Source organism: Panthera pardus, unplaced genomic scaffold (genome assembly GCF_024362965.1).
Source record: "Panthera pardus isolate Hobbes unplaced genomic scaffold, ASM2436296v1 HiC_scaffold_21, whole genome shotgun sequence".
Classification (NCBI taxonomy): Eukaryota; Metazoa; Chordata; class Mammalia; order Carnivora; family Felidae; genus Panthera; species Panthera pardus.
In genome coordinates, this window is record NW_026526777.1 from 62,539,935 (window position 1) to 62,561,708 (window position 21,774).

Sequence of the window (21,774 nt, forward strand, 5' to 3'; positions counted from 1 at the left end):
ACCCAAATTTTGAGTGACTGTCACTCAAGTCAGACACAGTGTAGTGGGTAAGTTCAGGGCTTGACCACTGAGGGTTTACCACTAAGCCTTGGGCTTGCATCCTCATAAATCCCGTTCACTGGTCAGTTCTCACTTATCCATGTTCTGACATGTCACCAAGTTGTTTACAGAAGCCAGGACGCCAAAAAAAAAATTTGCTGGGGACTCACACACCCCAAGGGTGACCCTGTTTCTAATACAATCATTTGTATTATTTGAAAGATTTCAGTGGCAGCAAATGGAAGTGTTAACATTCTGACAAATCAAAGCAGACATTTTGTTCTAGAATAGAATAAAGGAAATAAAATGGAATAGAATAATGTTGGTAGGTGAGGGAAGAGACCTAAACCACTGGAGTCAGAGTCCCTACCCACCAAATCCAGAATCAGAAGAGCCCAGTGAGTTATACAGTGGGCTGTTTTCACAGCTGAAGTCAGTAGTTATACAGTGACTTAAAAAATTATATGTATGAATACATAAGCTTCAACCCCCTTGCCCATTCTTGGCAAGTTCAGAAGAGGTCAAGACCTATGACTCCAACACAGCAGCTCTGGACCCCCTGCCACATGAGGCTATGGCCCACAAGGTCCACCTCATCTTGCATGGTCATCTCCCTGCACACCCCAATATACTCTTCCAAAGAAATTGAACTTTAGAGAGAGCAGAAGGTCAGAGAGAGATCAGCTCGAGAAGAGGCCACGTTAGGGAGACAGTCAACTTCTGTCTCCTAAAATCAGAGACTGAAACCCTCTTAGTTTTCTGCTCTTCACCTGTAGCATGTATCTCTGAGCTGAATCAGGCAACTCTGTACGATCCAAAAAAAGCGCCTTGTCGCTGACTAAAAACCCCTCGGTCCTTCCCTACTCTAGACCAGTCCTTTCTGCTCCCTCCAGGAAGCTCCAGACTCCAAGTCAGACCAGAAGCTGTGGAGAGACCCTTGCTGAGGCCCACCAGCTCCTTCCCTGATGTCCTAGGAGGCCACAAAGGCAGCAAAGCTGTGACTCATGACTTACGTTAGGCCAACATGCTGTTGCACCAAGAAATCCAGCAGGGTCTCGTTTTCATTTTCATGGATGTACCTGTATGTTGCATGTGAGGAGACGTGTATGCTGGTGCAGGCAGAGAAGGAAAGGGTGACACGGATAGAGCACTTGTCACTGAAGGCTGGATCCAGCTGGGTACCGTGGACACAAACACCACTTACGGGGCTGTGTGTCATGGGCCTGAGGATGTTTGTTTGGCTCCTGTCTCCCCAGCATTGCTCACCACGCCATCAACATCTTGATTCTGCCTAATCCACAGAATCTGAGAACCTTGTGCAGCTCCTTGTCTCTCACCTTCTGCCCCAAATTGAGGGAGAGCCCATGCAACCAGACAGGGAGGCCTGATTTATTCTGGAAAAGAGTCACAAGTACCCTGGGTCAGAAGAAGCACCCAAAAAGTGTAATGCCCAAGATCGCGAACCCCCCGCAAGAGACCACCAGAGTCGTAAGTCAAAGCCAAGCGGCAAGGGTCATTTATTGCAGGTTCGAACCTGGACCTCTGCGCACTCGTCGCCAGTGACGCTGAGAGGCCCCGATCAGGATTGGTACAGCGTTTTTATAGACAGAGACAAATAGCACAGGGGAGGTTTCAAATTATGAGGGGCCTGATTAGTTGGTTTTAAAGTAAGGACAATTGTTGTTCTCTGATTGGGCGTCCTTTGTCTGTCCTTTGGCGGGAAGGCTTTGTCCGTTACTTGTGGCGGGAGGAAAAGGGGGAAGGGGAAAGGGGGTAGGGGAGGAATGTGTTAAGCAAGCAGGTTTACAGAAGCGAGAAATGCCAGTTAGTTTATGTACAATCACTTATTCTATTACATATCAGACTACATTCAGGAAAGGTTTCACAATGCTCGTAGCAAACAGCAAGCAAAACAGACTTCTCAGCAATTGTATTTCTTATCAAAGATCCATAATAAGCAGAAAAGAGGACTTAGCTTTAAACTAAGGCAGGGCTGTCATTTGGATTTAAAGCTGTTCTTTTCAAAAGTACTGTGAGTGGATCGCTTGCTGCTGATGTCCATTCATGCATTTATTTAAAAATACGTTTTAAGCACCTACTATGGGTCACTGCAGCAGAAGACTCAGCTCAAGTATCTGCCTGGTCTTGCATCAGGGGCAGTGGGGGACAACATACATCTAAACAGATAAATGCAATAGAGTATTCCTGATCTGATGATGGGGAGGTTCTGACGTGGAGCTGTGGGGGCCCGAAGGACAGAGCAGCCCCTTGTACCTTGCAGGTAGGGTGGAGGGACAGATGCATTTTCATGAACAACATGGAACTTCAAAGGTGAGGAGGTAACTGTAGGCAGTGATGAGTCTAGAGATGAACTCTCGGTAGAGGGAGGAAATGGCACAAAGGGGGCGCATCAAGGAAGAGTAAGGGATGCCGGGAGTGGTTTCACTAGTGGACCTGGCCTGTGTGTTGGGATGGAAATGGGAGAACAGAGAGCTGGGATAGGGAAGTGGTCAAGGGCTGTAGGTTTAGACTTATCTCATGGGTGGTGCTTGGGAGGGACCACAAATCATGGCTTTGCATTTTATTGTATTTCAATTTTTTGATATTAAAAAATCCATATTCTAGTTAGGTTGAAATACATGATACAAAATCATTCTGTTGTATCAAAAATAATAGCAATATTTTTTGTACTATCCCTAGGTAAACATCTGCAAATATTCCCATTTATGGAAGCAAGTTCATTACTATAAATCAAAACAAGGCAGTAGATATAGCCATGGAGAAACCTGTGCCTTGGACTTTTAAAAAGTCACAGTGGGACACCTGGGTGGCTCAAGTGATTAAGCACCTGACTCTTGGTTTCAGCTCAGACCATGGTCTCAAGGTTCATGGGTTCCATTCTTGGTTTTGGCTCAGGTTGTAATCTCATGGTTCATGGGTTCGAGCCCTGCATCAGGTTACAGCGTGGAGCCTGCTTGGGATTCTCTCTCTCCCTCTCTCTGACTCTCCCCTGCTGACTCTGTCTTTCTCTCTCTCAAAATAAATAAATAAACATTTAAAAAAAAATAAAAATAAAAGAATTTAAAAACCACAGCCAAAGCAATTGAGGGGATGGTTTGTTGAGCACCAATGCTTGCAGAATAGGCCAAGTAGAAGGGCCTCAGGGAGGGAAATGAGTGGTCTTGGTCAGCGAGTTGGCCAAAGACCCTAGGGGAGCTGGAGGGGACAACAGGGAGCTGCGGAGTTGGGGAGGAGAGTGTTAAGAGGGTAGATGTCAAGGGAATGTGATCAGAACAATTTGGCAAGTAGGAGATCATGGGCTATTTTGTCCAAGAATGTTCACTGGAGTGCTGGGGTAGGAGCCCAAAGACAGCAGCAAGCAGAAGAAGGAGACTGAATGAGGAGGGGGAGCCAGTGAGGGTGCAGGCTAGTCTTCAGGATCCTGGTTCTTGCTGGATGGAAGGAGGTAGCTTCCCAGTAAGTGAAGCAGCGAAGGACCTGAGTGCTATTGAAGCTGAGAGAAGGGAAAGGTTAATAGAAGGAGAAGGTTAAATAATAGTAGGGGTAGGGGAAGCCAAGCCAGGGGATCTGACCTGGCAGCACCAGAGAGAGAACCAGAGAAATCTCTGGAAATGTAGGGGTCATTCCAGAGCAGGAGGAAAGACTAGGGCCTAGAGGAAGGCCCTAGTTTGGAGCAGGGAACAGGAGGCAGGGTGATTTAGTATCATTCCCACCACCATCCTGAAAGTTTAAAATTATTTCCGAATAAACAGTTTTGAAGATTGTGAGGCATTTATAAGTTATATTTATATTTATTTTTTTAATGTTTATTTTTGAGAGAGACAGAGACAGAATTTGAGTGGGGGAGGGACAGAGAGAGGGGGAGACACAGAATCTGAAGCAGGCTCCAGGCTCTGAGCTGACAGCCCAGAGCCTGACGCGGGGCTTGAACTCACAAACCACGAGATCATGACCTGAGCCAAAGTTGGACGCTTAACTGACTGAGCCACCCAGGAGCCCCAAATTTGTGATTTATATTTTTAAACAAAAATGGAATCATAACAACTATTTTGAAATCTTGCTTTTTTTTTTTTCAATGTATCTTGTTGATAAGATAATAAGACATAGCATAGACAAATCTCCATCATTCTGCTCTGTGGCTGGGCACGATTGCTTTGTCTGGATGAAGCATAATTTATCCCATCTACCTCTTGGTAATTAACTTGGATCTGTCCACAGTTTTTGCCTTTGCAAATGACATGTGACCATATTTTTGAGCAAACACTGAACAAGATTTGCTTCTCACAAATACCATGAGTTTAAGCATATATTTCTGTTCTCAGCCTCAGTTCTATCATTTGTAGAATGAACATTAAAAATACTACGTTGATTTAGTGGTTGCAAGAATTTAATAATAAAGTACTGTGCATAGAACCTGATATACAGGAGGCCTGACTCTTATAACAACAACACCTATTATGAACGCCTTCTCTGGACATTTCCATGCACGTGCATGCACGTGCATGTGTGTATGTGTGTGTGTGTGTGTGTTGTTCTCCCTATATAATGTTTCTGGCAGTGGAATTCCTGGCTCAAGTGTATGAATATTTCACACCGTGGTAATTATCACTGACTTTCTCTCTACAAAGTTGTCCCACTGCTATCAAAAGTGACTGCCCCCCACTTGATCATTACACTGGAAATAGAAATCTTTAAAAAATATTTACCAGTCTGAGGTGGAAAATTGCCCAGAGCTGCTTTATTTTGTGTCTGTTTTTCAACACCTGTCAAATGTTTATGGCAGTTGGTACTTTCTCTTTAACAAATTCTGCGTATTTGGGGGTGGGAGGGAGCTCACCAATTTTCTACTGTTTTGTAAGCCTCTTTGCACATTAGAGAAATGTGTCTGCCACGTGTGCTGCAACACGGTGTCTTTTCATTTTGTTTATGGTCGACTTTTCTTTTCTTATAGCACTTCTAACTTTTTTATGAGATCCAGTTTTTCGCTTTTCTCCTTTGTGGCTTCTGGGCTTCTTGTCCTGCTTAGGATAATTGTTCCATAATTATAAAACATGGCACAAATGCTTTGCGTTGTTTCTAATACTGTTAAGATTTTGTTTACTTTACATGTAAATCCTGATCCATCTGGGATTTATATTAGTGTAATAAAGGAAGGAAGGATTCAACTCCCCCACTTCCCAGATGCTTAACGACGGTTCCAACCCATCTATTGAAGAATTTGTCTTCTGGCCCCGACACCAGCTTGGCTCTGCTGTGATTGCTGTGTGTGACCTCGCTGAGCTCTTCAAGGGCCAGGGACACAGGGTTTTCTCCTCTCTGACCCCCAGGACACCTAGCAGAGCGCTAAGCACAAAAGGGCAGCTCCCAGACTGAGAAGGCAAACTGGGGAGCCCATCTGGAGTCTCAGCAAGGGACCATGGCTGTGCTAGAATGAGGTCTGGTCCCTCTTTGCCCTTGGCGGTGACCTGTGACCTCCCTACAGATGGAGCCAGCATTTCCTTCCTTCATGACCTTACCCAGCTCAGTGGCTCTTTCAGAGGCCCCTCAGCAGGAAGGGCAGGTAACAAACAAGTAACGGTTACCTGAAACTGGGCTTGCCTCTTGGTGCGTGTTGAGCCCAGACACAACGAAGCCAAGGAATAGGAGAAGGAAGGGTTTTAGTTGCAAGAAGTAAATGAGAACATCATCGGGGATCTTTTCCAAAGCACTGTCTCCCTGGGCAAGTTTGAAGCTAAGGATACATTCATCTTCATGGAGGGTTTGCACAATGAGGAATTCAGCACAGAGTTGGGGTAGAAGTGGGGCATCTGGGTGGCCCAGTTGGCTGAGCATCTGACTTCGGCCAAGGGCAAGATCATGAGTTCCAGCCCCACATCGGACTCTGCTGTCAGCACGGAGCCTGCTTCGGATCCTCTGGCTCCCCCTCTCTCTGTCCCCCCCGCCCCTGTCCCTCCCTGCTCATGCTCTCTCTCTCAAAAATGAATAAACATGAAAAAAAAAAACATTAAAAAAATTGGGGAGCAGTCATCTTAAGGTGATAGAGTCCAGGTCTTAGTAGATGGAAGTCATGAGGCCTGCAAGGGTCGGCACCATGGATGTTCTGGCTCCAGTCGGTCAGGTACCCAGTGCTCAGAGGGGCTCAGATCCTGCAAAGATAACTCGAATACGCTCCAGGTCAGTCTCTACTTTTGAATCAGCACTGGGAGTTTCACCACTGATTTATCATCCCTGATATAATTAGGCTACCTCCTGGCCTGACAGCTCTTACTTTTTTCGTTCCCTTAAAATTATTAAGGACTGAGGTCTATTTTTTCTGCAATTTCAACATATCCCAGGAAGTCCTGCAAGAAACGTGTTTGGGGCAGGTAGGGCTGGTCAGGCAGAGATCACAGGACGGCCGGGGGCCTACAATGACTTTTCTTGTGTCTATGTCTCATCTTTCTTTTTCCAGGGACTCCTGACTCTTTCTGCTTACACAACCATTAACAAAGGGGAGAAAGGGTCCTCTGTTGTCATCTGTTCACCAGAATATTACAGAGCTGCAAAAAAGGAACAACAAGTACCTGAATACCTGGGAATGTGTTTATAATATATTAAATGGAAATAAAATTATATAAGGAATATATAGATAATCCTGTTTTTGTAATAAACAATTCATGTAAACATTGGAAAGATTTGGAGACACACAACCAAGTATTCTGCATGGTTGTAGCAAGAGGGTCAGAGAGCTGAGTAGTGGTCCAGAAACGGAAGAGATGCCACAGGCCCCTGGGCCTCCAATGGCCAAGTGAACTCAGGGTTCACTTCGGTATTCACGTTCTCTCCAGACTAGAACGGGAGGTGCTAATCACATAATTTTCAAGAACCTTCTGGTTATAAAGAGGTTTCCCATGCAAATAGGCCTTTAGGGAGAGAATGTCCAGACTACATTGATGACATAATCACCTTTAGTCAGTACATTGTGTTGTGTTTTGGTTTTTACCTTTACCTGTATGAGCCCAGAAAACACAAGTCCACTAACGAGTGCTGGATCAGTGTGCCCTGATCAGCGATCAGGGTGCACTGACTCTTAGTTCACAGGACACTTGCCAAGGACAGACCCAGGAGTAGCCTGCCACCCACCCCTCCCAAGCTCCCTGGCAGCCTGCAGGGCATCCTGAGACCCTTTCAATGCAACACCCACCCCCTTAGGCTAATGTCAAGCTTAGATAAAGTGTCCCATGTGAGCCAGAGTGCCTGGAAAACAGTGCTCAGCGAAGCCATTGCTGTCTCTCCCTCCTCTCCTATTCATCAAAGGATTCTGCTTTTATGGAGGGGATTTGTTTGTTGGCAGTCCTGTTTCCCCTCCCCTGGGATTAGTTGATCTTTTAGAATTCCAATTTAAATTGCATAATTGACTCTTAGCTATACTTCCTTGGTATTATTATTATTATTTAGTGGCTCCTAAGTTATTGAACTATACATTGTTAGCCTTTCAGAGAGTTAACAGTGTGCCACTTCACATAAAATATAAGATCCCTGCACCCATGCAAGGCCATTCCCTGCACAATGCAAAGTTACAAATCTTTGCTTAAACATTCCTATGCATTTTAAAGGAATTAAGAGAAAAAATTAGTCTTTAATGCTTACCCACATCCTTATTATTTCCAGTGCTTCTGCAAGGGAGTTATGCACTTTGAGGGCAAGGACAGGTATGGTGTGAGCAAGAGGAGCTAGGGGTTCCTGCAGTTTTCAAGACACCAGAGAAGTCTTTTAGGCCCTCAGCTTTTTTCCATGATCCCTAGTTGCCCAAGCACACTTCTTGCAGAACTTCCTAGGAGGTGTCAGAATTTCAAAGAAATGGGAAAACCTCAGCAGTTAAGGATTTTAAGGAACAAAGAAAATGCAAGAACAGTCTCTACCAGGCCAGGAAATAGTCCAACCATATCAGAGACAATGAATCAATGGTAACCCACACCCCTCCCTGCTCAGTGCTGACCCAAAAGAAAGCAAGGCCCTGCATTCCTTATGTCAGACAAGGAGCCCAGGACCCCATCCAGTTTATATGAACTCTCAGAGCAAGTCCAAAATCCCTTCTCCTTATCCAAGTTACCTCTGCTTCATTATAATAATAATGTCTCCAAAGGAGGAGCAAAAGCTTCATTAACATAAGATGCATGTACAGTCTTGTTTTCTAAGTACACCTGCACAGTCTTATGCCCACATTTACATGTGATGACAAAGCTCCCCTTTCTCCCCTTCCTTAAACACTGAATAAAAAGAGCCCTCCCACCCCTGCTCCGGGAGTCATGGCCTTGGAAATTATTCCCCATCATCTCCTTATTTGCTACAAATAAAGTTTCCTTTGAGTGACAACTGCCCGTGGTGTAGTCTCCATCTGTACCTCATCGAGGAGCAAACTCCCATTAGTTTGGTTACAATGGAAACCAGAGAATAATCCAAGACAACATACAAATATTGTAGAATTTATAGGTCATGGAAAGAGTCCCAAAGAGTTGATGGAATTACCTGGGTGATTCAGGTACTGACCTTTGTCAGGGAGGAAGAATTTCCTCTGCCTTTCAAGGTCCTTCTAGCTGGACTTAGAAAGAAACTGACATGAGACAGATCAACAGGAGAAAGTCAAATTTAATAGCGTACGTATGGGGAATCCACACAAACATGGACATTCCAAAGACAGACATGATGCTTATATGAGCAAGGAGAGGGACAGGATCTGAGGACACAAAAGGGAGAAAGACCATTAGCAGGAAGGTCAAAGGACTTGATATTTGGAAAGCAAAGTTTGCCCTGTTACACAGAAAAATTTCTTAGGTAAAGAGGAATCTTTGGTAATAGCTCTCTTCCTGGTAAAGTGGGCAGTTGAATGGGAGGTAAAGAGTTTTTCCTGAATCTGCTGGGTTTTGATTGCTTTTAACTGAAAATAATGCTCATGCCAAAGTAACCCATCTTGAGGTGCCCTTCCTTCGGTCCCTACACCTTCACTTTTCAGGGATTGGATTTATTTCTCTGAGCAAATATTTCAAGACATGTGGAATTTTCTTTTTCCTTTTCTGCTTTTATGAGTTCAGATCTAATAAATTCACTTGAACTCTCTGTCCTCAAATATTTTGGTTCTGCTTGATGACTGCATTTTAGAGGAAGAGTAGGGTCTTTGTTCCATCAGTAGAAACACTGCAATTGCTTCTCTTAAACCTTCCTGGAGGGTCTGTGTGGCTCAGATAAATGCATCCTTTTGCTCTCCTTTAGGGAGACCATTTGCAGGAGGGACACAGCAGATTGGCCCTCCCAGCCCTCAACCCCTTCAGCCTTTCCTGCTGATCCCCATAGGCCCAGGAGCACACAGCCTTTGTTCTGAAGACTGTCAGAAAGTCAGGAGTTTGGATCAGGAAGTATGGAGAGAAGCAAGTAGAGAGGTAGGCAGGGTAGAGATCAGGCAGCACCTTTATGATGTCAAGAATTTATTCTAAATGCAGTGAGAAGTTATTACAGAGTTACAAGCTCAGGGGTGAACATGGGATATATAAATAAAGACATTTCATTTCATGGGAATTGGCCCTAATATTAAATATTTGCAAACTCATTTGAGCCCCCAAAAGTAAACCTCCTGCTTTCTCAAACTTATCTCTAACCTCATAAATAAAAATGTATGGTTAAAGGAAAATTACTTACTTCTCAACAACCACAGTGATTGTGCAAAATAAAAAAAAAATTAAATTAAAACTGAGGAATTATAATGAGGAAATTGTGCAGACCTGCTTTTAACCAAGGGGGAGGGATGAAGGCAGGTCACTAGCAGGGATGAGCATGTCATTCTATTCCAGAGACAAAATCACAATGTTTCTTGGAAAGCTTACAAATAACTGAAATTACCCTCCCTGACAATTCCCCTTTGCTCCTTTACTCAGTTCTTAGCCTGAGACAGAGGAGCAGTCCCTGAGCCAGGAGCCTGCCTGGCACACGTGGTTAGCCCATGGGGTCTCCAGTGGGCATAAACAGTTTCACAGAATGAAAACACCTCGTGACAGAGATGGATCAGACAAACCAAAGCCAATCCCTAATCATGTGTGAACACAGACAAAAGCAGGAACTGTCATCCAAACCACAAAACTGACCAGACATCTTATCCTGGCTAATGAGTGATGGCTGATTCTTTTTTTTTCCTTTCGTTTTTTTTTTTTTTTTTTTTAAGTTTATTTATTTTGAGAGAGAGAGAGAAAGCACAAGCAGAGGAGGGGTAGAAGAAGGAGACAGAATCCCAAGCAGGCTCTGCACCATCAATAGAGAGCTGGATGCAAGGCTTGAACTCACAAACTGCAAGATCATGACCTGAGCCGAGATCAAGAATCAGACGCTTAACCAACTGTGCCACCCAGGTGCCCCATGATGGCTGATTCTTGATCAGATATAGCATTAGCCACCATCTGTTCTTTCCACCTTCTAGGTATGAATTATCTAAATATCATAGAATTAGCCCTACTGCTAATCTGTAGCAAAGCCTTGTGTCCTAAACATTCACCAAATCCCTCACATAACCCCAAATCCTGTGAGTCATTTCTACCCCTTTTACTGGGACACACCATGGTGTGAATTGTGAAGAGTTAATAAACTCAACTTTGTTCAACTACAGCTGTGTTCCTGGAAAGTACTGACAGGCCAATTAATTTACATAAGGAGGGTGAGGGTCACATTCCATAGACAACAAATTTGCTTTTATAAACCCTGCCTTGCTTTTGTTTATAGACTAATCTGGTGATCTAAATATTTTATCATAATGATACATCTCCCTTTATCCCTTAGAATGCTTTTTACCTTAAGGTCAATTTAGTCTGATATTAATATAGCTACTTAGATTTGGGGGGAATTAGTATTTGCATGGTATTTTTTACTCTCAGTCTATATGTAGGTTTAAATGTATCTCTTTTTGTTGGATAATAAATTACAATAAATTTTCCTTGAACTATTGGCCATTTACATTTAGTGTTAAAATGTGATACATTTGGATTCTATTGTACCATCAGACCTATGATTTTTATTTGTTTTGCTGTTTTTTTTTTTTCCTGGCCTCTATTCTTTATTTAACATCTATTTTTTTTATTAATCTACTTTTCCCCACTTTACTAATTTAGAAGTGTTAAAAAAAAAAAAAAAGAAAGAAAGAAAAGAAAACCTCAGGCCCAAAATAATATCACTTAGACCAGGTTCCCAAATCAGGGATTAATATCCAATCTAATTGCAGTTTCAATGTCCCCCAGAAATATGGCTTTAACTGATCAGTGAGGAATTTTCTTGTCAGCACCAATAAGTTAATTTGTCATTGGGCCCTCTCCGTCCCCAAATGAAGATAAATCATCTGAATGATAAGATTCCCTTTCCCTTTCCCTTTCCCCTAAAAGAAAGTGACCTTGCCTGGGACCATCTTTTCTTTTCTTTTGCTAATAACTTCCTTGCCCCACCCTCTTTCCTGTAAAACCTTCAATTTTGTAGAACTTGGAGTCCCTCTCCACTTGCCAGATGAGGTGCTGCCTGATTCTTGAATGATTTAATAATAAAGCCAATTTCTTCAAATTTACTTGCTTGAATTTTTAAAAACAGATTTTATGTATTTCTGTTCTTGTGGTGGTCAAGAAATTACAATGTGCTTTATTAATTTATTAATGTCTAAATTCAACTTGTTTATGTCATCCTTGATAATAAAAGCAATTTAAAACACTTTACCTCCATTAACCACTCCAACTTATTTCTTTGTTTCATGTCTTTCAATTTTATCTTGTTTTTTAATTTACTTTCTTAATTTTTTTATGTTTATTTATTGAGAGAGAGGAGGGAGAGAGACAGAGCACAAGTGGGGGAGGGGGAGAGAGAGACGGAAACACAGAATCTTAAGCAGGCTCCAGGCTCTGAGCTGTCAGCACAGAGCCCAACGCAGGGCTCAAACCCACAAACCTCGAGATCATGACCTGAGCTGAAGTCAGCCGCTCAACCGACTGAGCTACCCAGGCGCCCCTATCCTGTGTTTTTTTTTTTTTTTTTTTTTAACTGTATATGTTATTATTTTCCTGCTTGATGAAATCAAAATCTGTCTAGATATTTCCCATATTTACCACTTCCTTTAGAACTTTCTTCAGATGAGAGTCTACAGGTGAAGAACTCTCCTAATGTTTACTTGTTCTGAAAATACCTTTATTTTACTCATGTGCTTAATAGATAATTCATTCAACATAGGTTCCAGGCTGACAGTTTTTCTCCAGCCAAGGGACGGCCTTATTTCACTGTATCTTAATGCAGCTAGAAGTCAGCGTCCAGTTTCATCTCTGCTCCTTTGAGGATAATCTATTATTTTTTTCATTGACTGCTTTTAAGGTATTCCCGTTACCTTCTACTTTCTTCGGTCTTACTATGATATACTAGGTATGTCTTTTTAAATATTTATTCCACTGGGGCACCTAGGTGGCTCAGTTAATTGTCTGACTCTTGATTGAAGCTCAGATCATGATCTCAAAGTTTGTGGGTTCCAGCCCTGTGTTGGGCTCTGTGCTGACAGCACGGAGTCTGCTTGGGATTCTCTGTCTTCCTGTCCCTTAGCCCCTCCCCTGCTTGTGTTCTCTCTGTCTTAAATAAATAAATAAATAAATAAACATTAAAAAAATATATCCATAGGCCTTAACCTAACTGACCAATGGGTTACTTACAACCAAGCATAGTTACCAAAAAAGGGAAATTTCTATACATCCCTATGCCTCCTCACCTTCCTGCTTTAATTTTTTTTAATTTTTTTTTAACGTTTATTTATTTTTGAGACAGAGAGAGACAGAGCATGAATGGGGGAGGGTCAGAGAGAGGGAGACACAGAATCTGAAACAGGCTCCAGGCTGAGCTGTCAGCACAGAGCCCGACACGGGGCTCAAACTCACAGACCGCGAGATCATGACCTGAGCCGAAGTCGGCCACTTAACCCACTGAGCCACCCAGGCGCCCCATGTTTTAATTTTTTTTAATATTTATTTATTTGAGAGAGGGAGACCAGGGTGTGAGCAGGGGAATGGCAGAGAGAGATGGAGGCACAGAATCTGAAGCAGGCTTGAGGCTCTGAGCTCAAACCCATGAACCCTGAGATTATGACCTGAGTCAAAGTCAGAAACTTAACTGACTGAACCACCCAGACACCCCCTCACCTTCCTGCTTTAAATAATCCCTCCCCCACTGCCTGGTTGCAGAGAGTCTCTCCTCTGCCGTCCTGCCCACCCTTCCCTTGCAGTGTATTCAATAAAGTTATATTTCCTTTGTTCTGCTTTTGATGAATTCTTTTACTGCCTGAGTCACTGGCTTCCATCAATTGTTGCCCCACATTTGGGGATTCCCATCTGATGGAGGCAGACACCACAGTGGGTACACTTGTAATGCCCCCGATTTCGAATCCGAGAGACCACCAAGGATACTGATGCAAACGCATGAGGATTTATTTGCAAGCTCGAGCTCGGGCCCAAGTATACCCGACACAGCGGAGCAGGGACTTGGACCCCTAGGTTAAGAGGGGTAGCAGTTTTATAGGGGCCAGTGGCCAATGAGATTGTAACACACACAGAAAGTTGCATAGTCATGTCAGTCCACACGCAGGTGGCCAATTGAATTACAATTTACCCTATAGTAACTGTTTGAACTAGCCTATCACTCTGGTCAGAATTGGCGCGCAAGTTTGGTGGGCAAAAGGCGGGGTTTACATTCTTTGGCGGTTGAGCCGGTTTCCAGTAAGGGTGTGCTCAGCGGCTTGACTAGGGTGGGGGAGTGTCTTAAGCAATAAGTAGGTCATGTGGGGGTTATACATGAGATGGTGGGTGTAGCACAAAATGGAGTTAGTCTTGCTCTGCTTGTCCAGGGGTAGGGGATTTTTGTTAAATTCCTTGGGTCCCACACACTCTAGTCATTGTTAAAGAAAAATAAAAACTCATTTACATGAAAGTATACCTCTATGTACACAGATATGTAAATTATAGAAAGGAAAAGTTAGTGAAGTTTCTGCAGCCAATTCCAATGTTTGTGTCAGAGGGGAGGGACATTTTCCACACCAACAAGCAATTCTCCAACACCAGCTGTGTGTCCTACATTCAACTCAATTCTGACACGATCTACCTGCATGTAGCCTCAGATCCTACAGGTTAAAAGCTCAGTCCTCCAAGTCTGTCCCTACCCCTGAGTTCAGACACCAATCATAATCTAGATTAGCATCTGGGCTTCTGACTGACTGGCTGTAGATTGGAGGTTCTTACAACCCCATTTGGGTTTGATTAATTTACTAGAGTGGTTCACAGAACTTAGAGCAACATTTTACTTCCTAGATCACCGGGTTATTATAAAAGGGTAATACAAGTCAGGAATAGCCAGATGGAAAAGTTGCACGGAGCAAGGTATGGGGAAGGAGTATAGAGTTTCCATGATCTCTATGGGCACACCACTCCCCCTAAATATCATGTGTTTACCAACCTGGAAGCTTTTCCAACCCTGTCCTTTTGAAATTTTATGGAGGCCTTATTACGTGTGCATGATTGATTAAATCATTGTGCATTAGTGATTGATGAACCCCTCTACCCAGCTTAGAGGTCTGGGGTGTCAGGACTGAAAGTTCCATTGCTTTACACATAGTTGGCTCAGCTGGCACCCAGCTCCCATTCTTTGGCAGGGTCCAAAGGTTGCCTTAACATAGCAAAAGACACTTTGATCATTCTCCTCACTTAGGAATTCCAAGGGTTTTAGGAGGTCTGTGCCAGGAAGGGGGTCAAAGACCAGATATATATTCATTATAAATCACAATATAAGTTAGACAAAAGGGAACAAAAACTTGCAAAGTTTACTTGGCAGAAGGGGAGAGTTCAGAGGTAGAGAAGAGAGAAAGGGGGACTTATTCTATCTACCATTGCCTTAGAAGTACAGTAAAACCTTGGTTTGTGAGCACAATTCATTCCTGAAGCATGCTTGTAATCCAAAGCACTTGTTTAATTTCCCCATAAGAAATAATGGAAACTCAGACGATTCATTCCACAACCCAAAAATATTCATATAAAAATGATTACAATACTGTAATATAATACAAAATAATAAAGAAAATACAAAATGTAAAGAAAAATAAACAAATTAATCTGCACTTCCTTTGAAAACCTTCGTGGCTGGTATGAGAGAGATAAGATAGAGGAGGGTTATTATTTTTTTAATTTTTTTAATGTTTATTTTTGAAAGAGAGAGAGACAGAGTGTGAACAGGGGAGTGGCAGAGACAGAGAGAGACACAGAATCCGAAGCAGGCTTCAGGCTCTGAGCTGTCAGCACAGAGCCCAATGCAGGGCTCAAACTCACAGACTGTGAGATCACGACCTGAGCTGAAGTCGGACGCTTAACGGACTGAGCCATCCAGGCGCCCCAGCAGAGATGGGTTATTATGTAAGATGACTTTCACTATCACTAACAGAATCACTGGTATCTATTGGCTCAATGGAATCTTTTTCTTTTCATGCAAATTTAACAAGGAATCTATCCAATGATCCAAAATGAAGCAAAACTTACTCTAAATGAAAAAGCAAAGGACTGTCCATACATGCTTTGAAGTGACAAAAAATATACTAGTGCCAGTTGTGGGCATGTTTTAACATTCTGAAAAATCACTGATTCTGCCAAACATTGCAGCCTGAGGCCAAATATCCAAGCATGGGAGGAAATCACCCACAGTCCCACAGAGAGAGAAAGAGAGGGAAGAACCATTGGCTCAGTTATGATCATGTGACATTCGATGTCACGTACTCCTTGCATTGCAAGCCACTGCTTGTTTATCAAGTTAAAATTTATTAGAAATGTTTGCTCCTCTCAGGAAAGACTCACAGAACAAATTACTCGCAATCCAAGGTTTTACAGTATTTGAAATCTCTGTAGCAGTAAGTCTTCATATATTACTTAGGTGATACAATTAAGCAGCATTTTTTTTAAAAAAATTGGGACACGGCACATAGGTGGCTCAGTTGGTTAAGTGGCCAACTTTGGCTCAGGTCATGATCTTGCAGTTCGTGGGTTCGAGCCCAGCATCAGGCTCTGTGCTGACAGCTCAGAGCCTGGAGCCTGTTTCAGATTCTGTGTCTCCCTCTATCTCTGTCCCTCCCCTGCTCATGTTCTGTCCCTCTCTCTCTCTCAAAAAGAAATAAACAGTAAAAAATTTTAAAAAAGAAAAAAGAAAAATTGGGACAGAATTCAGCAGTTAATAGCAAAATGATAGTTACCTTCCAGAGTTGATATGACGGTGCAATCAGTTACTCATGAGTGAGCCGGGAACTAGCAAGCTAGACGGTCCCTAACATGACAGAGCTCTCATCATGTTGGGAAAGACATGATAAACAGCTAAACCACAAGTCACTAGTTGTGGATGGAATTAAGTTTGGTAAAGGTGCTCTAAGGGAGGGTGTCTGGGGAGCCCCACTGTACAGAATGGCCTCCTTGGGAGGTGAAGCCTAAACTGAGGCCCCAAGAGTGATGAGCTGCCCCCTTCCTGGAAAAAGGAAGGAGCAGACTCAGGGGGAGGGCTCAGCATGTTCCAGAGAGAAGAAACTTTCCAGTACTGCGTAACTGGGAACAAACAATCTTCCAGAGCTGGTGAGGTTTCAGGCTGAATAAATTCCCAGACACCAGAGAAACAGGATGGGCGGGGTTGAATACTGTCAGAGGAGTTTCTTGATAGGCGACACCACCATGTTCAGCTGTCTTCAGGGCCAGTCTGACCCTAAATGCAGTAAATTTGGAAAACATTTCTGGCTAACTGCGTGAAGGCCTGCTGTCCTTTCCTAGCCTGTTTCCAAACTGCCTTTCTATCCCATGTTCCATGTTTTTCACTTTCCTACTTTCCAGTGGTAAGGGATTAGTAAGCCCTGCAATGCTTCTTTATGCCAGAGCATCATTTTTCATCCCAAGGGTTGCAAACACCTGCAAGGATGACTCAGGAGAGGAGAGGAGCCAGGGTTTTCTGGCAGAGGAATGTGGGAGCTGAGAAACAGGGTCACATTGTTTCCACTCTTCCTGAGGGTATTGGAGCAGTCTGATTGTATTTCCTCTGGATTCTGATCTGTGTATCTTCCTGACTGTACTGTGTACTTACACAGGTGTGAAGGAGAGAGAGAAGGGGCTCTCAGCAGTGGCCATTTGCATCCTTAAGGCATGAGGCTGCTTTACTGATGCAGAACCCCCATCAGGACATCCATTCCTGGGAGGATCTGGGGCTCTTGTACCCAGGGCTCTGAAGGAATACTCAGTTGGCATTTTCTCTAAGTCCACTTTTCTATTCTAAGTCAATTATTGCTCTATTCATCAAAGACCAGAGTCATCATGTTTTAATGGAAAGCATGGTTTTTGATCAGGTGTCAAATATGCCTGGGCCCAAAGCCCAGCACCTGAGGGATTCTGACCCTCACCTGAGATCCTGTTGCTTGTTTCAGAAACATTAACATGAGGAAATAGATGTAAGGTAATTAACATTCTCTCGATTGCTCAGCTTGTGCTGTGATAATAACTGCAAGTTTCAGGGATTTACAACCCAAGCATACATTTCTCACTCCAAGTTTTGCAGGTTGGCTGGCCTGGGTTCCAGATGCCTTCTCACTTGGGAATGGAGGGGAAAGGAGTGGCTCCTCCATGGGATATGCTGTTCTCACGGTGGAAGACAGGAGCACAAGGGCGGTGGGAGAAACTTGGGCTTGGAACTAGCACACTGTCACTTCAGCCCACAGTCCACAGTCCAAAATAATTCCCATGTGGAGGGAGAGAAAGATGAATATTTGCTTAACAATAATACAATTGCCACACTAAACCAGGAACATGTCAGGTCCTCCAAAGTTGTTAGCCTCCACCCCTCCTCCCATGCCTACAGTAGGATTCAATGAATGCATGGCCAGAATAAGCCAGCCCTGTTGCCAGCCCAACTTTGAATGTCAAGCCAGCTGGCCAGTGTCCATTCTGGCCCCACAACCTTGACCTTCATCCTAGTCTTAGTGCCCTGAGCATCCCACCTGCCTCAGCTTCCTCATCCTTTCCAGACCCTCACCTCCCTCTACTGTGTCGCATACCACGTAATCCTGTGTCCTGACAGCTGGTGGTAGCCCCCACTTTCTACCTTCTCCATGATCTCAACAGGCCACGGTCCATGTAGTTTCCTGCCATTCCAGGCCATTGTGGGCTCGGATTGCTAGGCCCATTGTGAGTGTGTAGACAAGAATATGACATCAATCACCAACTTCGTCATTGAAAAAGACCGCTGAGCCTAAGGTAGCAAAATAGGTGAAAACATAGTCTGTGGTCATATGGTTATATCTCATGGCTATCTTTAAGAATAAGCCTATGCCTTTTAACAAATTCTGGTCCTCAAATTACTTCTCAGTGATATTATTGTGGGGGTTAGGAGAGAGTGTGGGGTGGGCACAAGAATTAGTTGGCAACCTGGCCTAATAAGAGGTGGAAAATGTATAATAAGTGAGGTTGTGAGGACTTTGAATATCACTTTTTCCAAGTCCCTTATTTTACAAATAAGAAAACTGAGAGGTACAGAGAAGAACTTTCTATAGTAAATTATGAAAAGAAACCAAGCCCCTTGAGTCCTGGGCCAAATCTCTTCCCACTGCATCAGAACAAAATGGAAACAATCTTTAGGCCATCAAATGTCCTGAACCCCAGAATAGGCTGTAAGAGGGAGGCTATGTTAATTTAGTCTTTGATTGAGAAGATGTTAAATGGGGCCAATGGCATGGACAAAGGCATCAGAAGCAGTAGGTGTTGTCCAGGGGTGGGGAGCCTTTGGGCTTCAGCCAGTTTGGCCTTAGGTATAAAATACAGTCCTGCCTGGGAGCATTCAGGATCTTGAAGGGACTGTTTCAAGACATCAAGACTTTGGCTGCTTTCTGAGGACTTTCCTTTCCTTGCTAATGCTTGTGAGGACAATAAAAACAAAGGTCTGAGCCTAAATATTGATGGTGGTGCTTTCCTTGTTCATATAGCAAAAGTCTTGGGGAATGAGTGATCTTCACAGTCTTCTGAGGGAATGACATGTCATCATCAGGAATTTCTAAAGGCATTCCTCGTGACAACGGAGAGTAATTCAGTACATGCGATAAATTGCTACTCCTAGATTTTCAGTCTAATTATCAAATCATTATGATTAGCAGGCAGTTCTCTGAAAAGAAAATTACCTGTATATTTTAGTAGAATGAGCTGTCCCCTGGAGGGAATTATTTCAGTCAGAGTCATGGTGTCTAGAAGCCCTTCCATAAGAATGAAAACAAAAAGAAAGAAGAAAATAAGGAGCAAAATGGATGAATGGGTGGTAAGGATACAAGATGGATTTCAACAATATTGTCAAGAGACATTTAGTGCATTGGAAGGGCAGATATGGCACACGTCAACCGCCAAGACCAATGGATGCATGTGCCAGTGCATAGGTGAGAAGTTTCAGTACCCACAGGCAGATTGACTTGGAACGTTCTGCCTTTCAACTGGCATTGACTGCCAACATTTTAATATTGATTATAAAGAGTTAATGTTCTGTAATGCCCAGTAGCCAAAAGTCTATTTGTAGAAATTCTGTGAATCTTTTTGCAAAGAATATTTGTTTTATGCAAACACGTTAGCTCTGCATAAATCTATATTTTATTTTTCTGGCATGGCGTTAGATGGGGATTAGTGGGGAGTGGCAGGAGGGGGAAGCTCCAGTCTCTCAGGCGGAGCACTTCCATGCATTAGTAATGCATGCAGAATCTAGCAACAGTTTACTGAACATTTACTTGACACTACGTGCTGTGAAGAGCACAGAAGGAGTATGGTGTAGATGCCTTTGCCCACAACAGCTATTGTGAGCAATGGCTCATTGCTAGCGTTGCATCCGTTTCACAGAATTTAACTAAGCAGACTGTGAAGTTAAGTGGCTTCCTAAATCAGCATCTGACCTGGGACAGAAAGCCAGAGCCTTGGCTCTTTCGATGGCTTGAGTCTTAAAAACTATCCCCACTGCAGCTTATTGTGATTAACTTCTGTGGAGTCTCACCAGCAAGGAGGATGTTGGCTAGTCTGACGCAAAGCAAAATAAATTAAAGCTTAAAATTTCTTTTAGAAATTTCTTATGTGAACCAGAAATCTGGGCTCCCCTGTAACGATGAGCATTGCCTTCCCATCCTGTGTGAGTCACTTCTGGGCCCGCAGGTGTCTGGCCTCTGCAGCCGCAAGAGTCCTTCCTCAGACGCTCACATCGCCACACTGGCGTTTGTGAGGCCACAGTCAAAGTATGTGGAGGTTTACAAAGGAGACAGGGGACATCTGAGGCCCATAAGCCAGTGCAACCTTGAGGTTTTTAAACTGTGGTAAGACACATCACACAAAATTTTTTCACTTTAATCATAGCAAACAGAGGCATATTTGCTTAGCATTTTTGAGCTGTGGCTATTTTTTTCTAGTTAATATGGGTCTTGCTCTTTGAGCCCATCTGAGAGTCCTGGGGCATTTTAAATCTCCAGGAAAGTTTCTAATAGCTATCTTATCACCCCAGGGACACTGCAGAGAGATAGAGAGGGGCTTTAGAGAGGTCCTTTGATTTCTTTTATTACCTTTTAATGGTGACAAAATACCACCTTTCCCATTTTTAAGTGTACAGTGGCATTAAGTACACTCACATTATTGTACGTGGGGGGTTCAACATGAATCACCCTCAAAGCGCCACTTTGGCATGCAGATTTTCTTGAGCTGAAAACAATCAAAAACCAAAAGACTCAAGAAAAACTTAGACCATCCCCCTAAATGTCAAGAGGATTTATTTATTTTTTTCGTTTTCATTTTTATTTATTTAGTTAGTTAATGGTTGTCAAATGATCCTTTATTAAGATATTTTCCTTTGTATTTCTTACCTGGCTGAGCATTCCACTGTATCACTATTGATGTCATGAGGGTGGCGGCCATCAACATTGCAGCCCACAGACTGGGCGGTTCCAAAAATCTCTTTAATGGTTCCAGAGAGTTCTCTGGATCAGTGCCACATCTGTTGGGCAATGTTGACGATCTCATCAAAAGTGATATTTCTACTGTGCTTAATGTTTTTCTGCTTCTTTCTGTCTCTTGGCGGTTCCTTGAGGGCTTCGATCATCAGGGCAGAGACAAAAGGTGCCATTTCTATCTGGGCCTGTCTGTTCTGAATGGTCAGTTTCACTGTAATCCTCAAACCCTTTCAATCACCTGTTACCTTGGTGATGTCATCACCAACATTTTTTGGAGACAGAGCCTGCGGGCTGATTTTTGGGGCCAGGGCAGACGTGAGTGACACCGACTTCACCACCGGTGCACCTCAGGTATATGACTTTGACCTCATTGGGGTCGAACTTAAGCAGCATGGTGGAGGTAGTTGGTGTTGGATGAACCTGGATTAGGGACAACCAAAGACAGTTGCAGCATGGCCTCCTCTGAGCAAAAAGTCAAAAGCTGTTTTTTTAAGCTTATTTATTAATTTTGAGACAGAGAGAGAGAGAGAGAGCATGAGCAGGGGAGGGGCAGAGAGAGAGAGAATCCCAAGCAGGGCTCTTAACCTCCTGAGCCACCCAGGTACCCCATCTAAGAGAATTTAGAGGACCTGTTCCAGGAAGGGAGCTATCACCATAGATAACTATAGTATAATATGAACGAGAAGAAGCAGATAGGGACAAATTTTCTTTTTACA

The 21,774-nt window shown here is 43.3% G+C and overlaps 1 pseudogene; it reads right to left on the reverse strand.

Annotated features, from left to right (window-relative positions):
- Positions 1-550: 550 nt before the first annotated feature.
- Positions 551-21,466, reverse strand: LOC128778892 (60S ribosomal protein L12-like; annotated as a pseudogene).
- Positions 21,467-21,774: the final 308 nt, after the last annotated feature.